Source organism: Phascolarctos cinereus, unplaced genomic scaffold (assembly GCF_003287225.1).
Source record: "Phascolarctos cinereus isolate Bilbo 61053 unplaced genomic scaffold, phaCin_HiC Scaffold_11;HRSCAF=466, whole genome shotgun sequence".
NCBI lineage: Eukaryota > Metazoa > Chordata > Mammalia > Diprotodontia > Phascolarctidae > Phascolarctos > Phascolarctos cinereus.
Genome location: NW_027555378.1, coordinates 612,851 through 620,152, shown reverse-complemented (window position 1 = coordinate 620,152; position 7,302 = coordinate 612,851). Strand labels below are relative to the sequence as shown.

The 7,302-nt window shown below is 45.2% G+C and overlaps 1 pseudogene; it reads right to left on the bottom strand.

Annotated features, from left to right (window-relative positions):
- Positions 1–4,388: 4,388 nt before the first annotated feature.
- LOC110203740 (ARL14 effector protein-like pseudogene) lies at positions 4,389–4,766 on the bottom strand (annotated as a pseudogene).
- Positions 4,767–7,302: the final 2,536 nt, after the last annotated feature.

Genomic DNA, 7,302 nt, shown 5'->3' with positions numbered 1-7,302 from the left:
CTTGTTTTTTCACACATTTTGACAACTATATTTCAATATAATAGGCTTCCTAACCTCTTTTCCCATTTCTCTGACCTTTCAGACATTCCTTTAGGGCTGGGGAGGATATCCCAACCTGGTGGTCAGCCACTACTGTTAAGACTTTATACCTCTAAATACAGAGCAAATCTACATACATTAAACAAGCCTCCAACAAACAGAAGAGAAAAATCCCAAACATATTGGTTTATGCCAATTGGTAATCCTTAGGCACAGAACCTTGGGATTTATGGGATTCCCAGAGGAGCTCCACTCACTAACCAAGCCACCAGATCTAGACTTGGTATGCTGTTCGTGTTAAGGAAAGGTGTGGGGAAAACATACCTGTCATCAGGTCGCAGGATTCGGCTAGCCTCCCTTGCTTTCAGAAAATGTTCATTTCTCTTCAGTTTAAAATGCTAGCAGTCCAGTGCAGCTGAATGAGCTTAGTCCCACCAAAAGTTGACTTCTGGCTGATCCAGGAAGGCCTTATTCTGACACGGTTTAAGGCAGGGGTGAGGAGCCTGTGGCCTCAAGGCACACATGTGACCTCTAGGCCCTCAAGTGCAGCCCTTTCACTGAATTTGTCGTGAAGTTTGGATTTGGTCAAAGGGCTGCACTTGAGGTCCTAGAGGGCCACATGTGGCCTGAAGGCCACAGGTTCCCCACCCCTGGTTTAAGGCTTTCTGTATACAACATAGAAGGGGCTACAAAAACAGATATGGCCAGAAGCATACCTCTTACTGTGCCTCACAGACTTGGCTTTCTTGTCAAACAGTCAGATTCCTGAGCCTAAATGAGGAGTCAGCAAGACAGGGCATGTCTACCCTAAAAGAACTTCCTATAAGGTTCAAAAGGCCCCTCAACTCTGGTTAGTTGCCGGAAGTCTTTCAAATACGAGTGGCCCTGCCTGGCCCATACTGGTCTTTATTGGCATTGAAATTTGGCCTTTCTTTAAGCAAAAATGCTTAGATTAGAATAATCTAAATGAGTAAAAAAGGATTTCTGGCAGGCTTGTGCATCAACACAGAATACAGAATTTTACACTACCCCTTTAATATTAAGCCTCAGGTCAACCACCAGAAAGATGGTAAAGGTGGGAAATGGCTGGCCCTACTAGTAACAAGACATTAAATGAAACAGCACTGGTTGGGTGTGTTGATGCATGCCTATAGCCCAGGCTGCCAGGGAGACTGAGGGTGGTGGATCACTTGAGTTTGGGAATTCTGAGATGCAATGGGGCTCTGGCACTAATGTGCTGAGTCCCCAGGAGGGGAAGGCCACCACGCTGCCTAAGGAGGGGTGAACCAGCCCAAGTCCAGAATAGGAGCAGGTTAAAGTTTCCATGCTCATTTGTACTGGAATTGGGCCAGTACGTGGCTACTGCACTTCTATCCTGGAAAAGATAAATAGACGTATTCTTCCCAACCCCCACCCCCAAAAAAGCACTGGATCTTGAGTCTCTGCCTAGGGCCACAATGAAGAAGACCTGAGGCTTCATCTCATGACCTTTCTAAAGAATAGACAAGTGAAATATAAGTTGCAGACTGTGTTGTATTGTCTACAAGTCTTTTGCTAGCTTTCAAAGGACTGGGAGTGGGGTTGACTAAGCAAACTGAACTGTGCAATTCTTACAACTTTTTGGTTAGTCATGGTCTAAGTACTATGAGAAAATTTCCTAGGTCTGGGAGAAGTTTTGAGTACACAACTAAATGGTAGGTGTTTGGGTCTTTTTTAAGTCTTATTTATTGCTTTTATTTTTCTTTTGAGAATAAAACTCTATACATAGTTGACTATCTTCTATCTGTTTCTGATAGAAGTGACTTCATTCTAAATTTGGATTTGAGCTCTGAAAAATACAGCAGATGTGGAGGGGGAGGGGAAGTTTTTAGTATGACGTGGGCTCTGAGTGGCATTTGAATGAATAAGTCTACACTCAGTTCATCCCCAACTAGACTTAGTGTGTAGATGTGGCTACCACCTACCCGAGAGGCAGAGCTGAGAGGTCAGCAACTTTCCGAGAACCATAGTTGTTGTTTAGTTATTTCAGTGGTGTCCCGGTCTCCATGACCCGTTTTGGGGTTTTCTTGGCAAAGATCCTATAGTGGCTTACCATTTCCTTTTCCAGCTCATTTTACAGATGAGGAAACTGGGGCAAACAGGGTGAAGTGACTTGCTCAGCATCATGCAGCTACTAAGTGTCTGAGGCCACAGTTGAATTCAGACCCTCCTGACTCCAGGCCTGGAACTCTATCCACTCAGCCACCCACCTGCCCAACCCCAGAGAGAGCTGAACCATAGACAGCCTGAAAATGCCTCGTGTTTCCTCACTTCAGCTCAGTTCAGTAATCTCCAGGGTGAGAATAAGACTCCCAGCTGCTAAACCTTTTTACCACCTTTCTCCCAACTAGGATCAGGTTAGTGTCTAATAGTGTCCCCCTAGTGGTTGAACACTTATCAAATGTTTTGGGGAGAACCAGCTTTTTGCAGGACTCTTCGAGATCTTGGTACCAGAAGTGGGATGTGTGGCCCCTTCTTCCTTATTTCTGCAACCTTCATCCAAAGTTCTTGCTGGTATGGTTGCTGCTACTGTACTCTCTCCCTCCCCCTTCCTCTCCTGCCCTCCACATTTGCACATGAGCATACTTCGGGTAGGAAAAGAAAAAGTGAAATATTTAGATGATCAAGAACTCTCTGTCCTTAGAAAATCTGTGGAGGACGAGTCACAGGACTGGATGGGGTTAACTTTTCTTGTATTTGAGAGTGCTGCCAACCTTCCCATCACCCGTGGTTAAAATTTCTGAGTCATTTTTGGCTCCTCTTTCTCACCCAAATATCCAAGAGGTGCTACCTGTGGGGTCCATGTTAGATATTCTGCTGATTATTTCAATGTATGAATCAAACTTTACCTGAGAAACCAAGAAGGTGAAGGAAAACAGGCCCAATGAAACTGTGTATGTCTGGGGAGTGTCCAGGAGCCCCTAAGCCATGAGGTGGCCAGGAACAGAGATGGCACAGGATGAAAGGCCAGGGTGGGCAAGGGTGGAGGGTTCTCCTTCAGGAGGCTTTGTAGGTAAGAGGGCCCCTTTACAGTCACATCTCTGATGGTGATGACCAGATGGGAGAAGTGGAGGTCTCTGCCTTTTTGTTGTATTCCTGCCACCTTCACTTGGGGATCTTATAGGCATGAATACTACACATGCTGTTTCTCTCTTCCTCTTTCTCTTTCATCTTCCTTTCTCTCTCTCATCCCTCTCTCTCATTACCTCTGCCTTGTGTCCCTCCTTCTCTCCTTTTCTATGCCCGTCTATTTTATGCCCCCCTTTCTCCCTTGTGTCTCCCTGGCCTCAATCCCTCTCTCCTTTTTTCTACATTTTCTCTTTCTTTGTACTAGTAATATACTTTAGTGTAATTCATATGTATCTTTCTTACCTTGCCCCTGTCAGTGAGGCAATCTTGCCTATCCCTAGGCATATCCAGTTGGATATGATTGTCCAGAGCTCTGCTAGGGTTGTCTCAAGGCAAAGCCCCCAAACATTTATTAAAAATGTATCCAAATGCTTTCTGATTTAAAAAATTCCTTTCAATTTAAAATTGCTGGGCAGCTAGGTGGTACAGTGGATAAAGCACCAGCCCTGAAGTCAGGAGTACCCGAGTTCAAATCCGGCCTCAGACTAAACACTTAACATTTACTAGCTGTGTGACCCTGGGCAAGTCACTTAACCACAATTGCCTAAAAGTAAAATAAAATAAAATTGCTTTTATTTTTTGTTTAAAATACGAGTGTCCTCTGAAAAACAAAAGTCAGAGGGAATCCATATTTCTCTAACAATCTGTAACAATGTGAGAGAGAAAAAGGATTATAGGCAGGAACTTATTAATACCATAAACATAATCAACTATTTCTAACCACACCAAATATAACTATACCCAAGTTGTCTTGGGTGGTTGGTGTTATTTTGTTTTGTTTTGTTTTCAAATCTTCAAGTACTAATTGTAGCATCCAATTTAGCCCCTAGCTTTAGAAAATAAGGCTCCTTTCTCTTTTCAAAATCTAAAACCTTAATTGCCTAAAAATTAAAAAAAAAATCTAAAGGACACTTCTGAACTGGCTGTAGTGATAAGTGAAGGTGGAAGGATAACAGGGCAGAGATCACTTATTCTATTTTCTACATAAAGCAATCCTAAAGTGAAAGAAGACACGTTTTTCGATAAACTTTAATAGTAGTCCACAAGGGAATGGGACACTTATTGGTCCCTAACACTGGAATGTTCAGTTGTCACTAGTGCCATTCCATCTCTTTGCCCACACCTTAAAACTCACTAAGAAAGAGGCTATCTCGGCATTGGAAAGAAAAGGGAGCCGAGTGCTACTGGGATCTTGCTGGAAGCGTGCTGAGAACTTCTGCATATTGCTCTTCCACCTCGTTATAAACCCATTTGCGATTGCAGCGGCATTTGACTCTACATTTCCTGGAGCTACACTTGAAGCATGGATAGAAGCAACCTGAACACTGTAGGCAGTCACACACATCTAAACCGTTACAGAGCAGCGTGCCTTGTCGGTCATATTTCCTCCGTTCTCTCCTGACCTTTGGGCGTCTTCTAGACAGGTGACGACGATCTAACTTCAGGTTCTCAGAGGTACTTGGATTCACAGTGGCTCCCTGGCCTACTTGGCCTTCCCTCCTGGCTTCAGGAATGGCAGCTGCTGCCTGGGCTACTGGATTTTGCACTTTTAAAAACATTAATTGTTAGACTACTGCCTCTACTGGTTTCTCTCCCATGTCACAGTTTTCCATAGAAACCCCATCATGGTCAGCTTCCTCTTTCTTGTGATTGGGCTTTTCACCTTGGAATGCAGCCCGTCCACTCATTTTTCACTCACTGGGGGGCAGATATTTCCGTGCTCTGCTTTCCTTTGCCTCTTTCTAAGTTGCTCCTGGACCTGAGAAATACATATTGGGTACATAGCATCACTACATGGATGTGGGTGTGGGAGGGAGTCAGATTTAGGGATTGAGAAAGCTTAAGGACACAAAGTATTGGCGGGGTCTGGATACTAAAAGTACGTCTCTGAAACTGGGGGGGGTCCCTGAGGACCTGACAAGAGGAGGAAGAGGAAGGATGTGGGGGAAGCCAAGCTGAGGAAGGTCACCTGAAAGTATGAGGCAGACCTAGCACAGGGCTTATCTCTTCTTTCTCCTTTGCTTGTTCTTTCTCTCCTCTCCAATTTTCATTCCTTAGCCTGGCTTCAGCTCTGTTTTAGGATGAACAAGTGACAGCAGGGCCTGCACGGGCTACCTTGTCTCAGGGCTCCTTTGCAGCACTGATTTCACAGGATTGGAGTCGGCAGGGACCTCTGAGGTCATCGCCAAAATCCCAAGCAAGCCTCTTGCTACTTCCTGCCCTTACAGTGGCCTTCCACTTCTGACCAGTGTCAGTGGTTAGAACAATTCCTTCCTGTCTAGCCACAATGTCCCTCAGGTTTCTCCACTCCCTGGAACCAGTTCTGCCCTCTGACACAAAGTGGGAGGGAGATAGCTTTGAACAGAAGTTGTTGCTGTGGTTGCTGGCTACCTTTCCCAGGGAGCCAGGCCACACAGCGTCCAGCCAAAATGAGCCCCCAGGAAGAGACATCCTTGGAGTCCGTGCTGCATAACAGTAGGCTATGTGTCTACCACCTCCCATCCCTGCCTCCCCTTTTAAAACTTTCCCCTAGCATCTGGGCATGCACTCTGCAAATGCCCTTTGGTTTGCTTTGTCCACCCTCCTGATGTCCTGGCTCCCCGGGCTGGGTCATCGAGTCTCCCAGACCAAAGCGGAAGCATCCAGCCCACCTATCCTTCTTCCCAAATACTCCTTCCTCCTCCCCTCCTCCACTTCAACCCTGCCTGCCCGTCATCTGGCCATTACCCTGAGACTCCTAGGAGTTAAAGTCTATGGCCTACAAACTGCCCTATTGTTGGCCTTTTTGAGCAACATTCTTTCACCCTTCACTGTAAGGGAACCCTAACCTCCCTGCTCCCTCAGAGCGGAGGATAACAATACTTTCTCTGGAACAAATGGGGGGAGGATCAGTAGGGTGGCACCTTAGAAATGCAAAATTTCTACACTGGATGTACAGCATAAGTATTGTGGACCAAAGGCAGGCAGTGGAGGAAAGGCTATGCAGCCACCAGAGGTTGCTTAGCCTAAGAAATGCCTCCTATGAATCAAAAGGGCAAATGGACATTCTAAATCTTCAACCCTGGGCAATAACCTAGTTTCCCCAGCCTAGTTCAGGCTCTCCGTTGCCTTGCTAACAATCTGCTCAGAATTTCTGAGGCGGATGGAACAGCAGTATTGCAAACTCCAGGCCTTTGCCTAGGCATAGGCAGTACCTAGAGCTGAAGACTCTCCCTCTTCACCTAAGCATCATCAGATCCCTACTCCCTTCAAAGCCCAGGCCAGATGACCCCCAGGGGGACTTGCTTGATCCTGACAGGAATGGTCTTGACCCACCAAAAGGAGAGTGTATTTATTCTCCACATATTTTGCACACACGCACACATCCCCCCCCACACATACACGCACACGTTGCTTCCTCTCCCTGCTTTGGTCCCCAAAAGAGTTCCTTTAGGGCATCAACTGTTTAATTTTGCTTTATATCCCCAGAACCATGTACCCTGTAGGCGCTTAATAAATGCTTTAAAAATATCATTACATTGGGGCAACTAGGTTGCACGGTGGATAGAGCACCGGCCCTGAAGTCAGGAGGACCTGACTTCAAATGTGGCCTCAGACCAAACACTTGACACTTAATAACTATGGACCTTGGACAAGTCACTTAACCCCAATTGCCTCACTAAAAAAAAATTAAAAAAATCATTACATTGTATACAGTCAGATGAAAGAGATCCTTATTCCTTGCTTTTTACTGAACAACCAGCTAGATGCAGAAAGCACTCTGTTCTCCCCATACACATAGGTATGTGTGTGTGAGAGTGTATGTAGAAGCATCACATGTTATACAGGGAATATTCCCTGGCTGTTTCTGCCTGAGCAAAAGTGAGGGGGCTGGCTTCTGTCCAAAAAGAGTTCCTTTAGGGCATCAAATGTTTAATTTTTATTTATATCCTTAAAACCATGTATCCTGTAGGCACTTAATAAATGCTTTAAAAATATCATTAAATTGTATACAGTCAGACTATACATCCCCAGACCTATAGGAAAGAGATGCTTATTCCTTGCTTTTTACTGAACAACCAGCTAGATGCAGAAAGCACTCTGTTCTCCCCATAC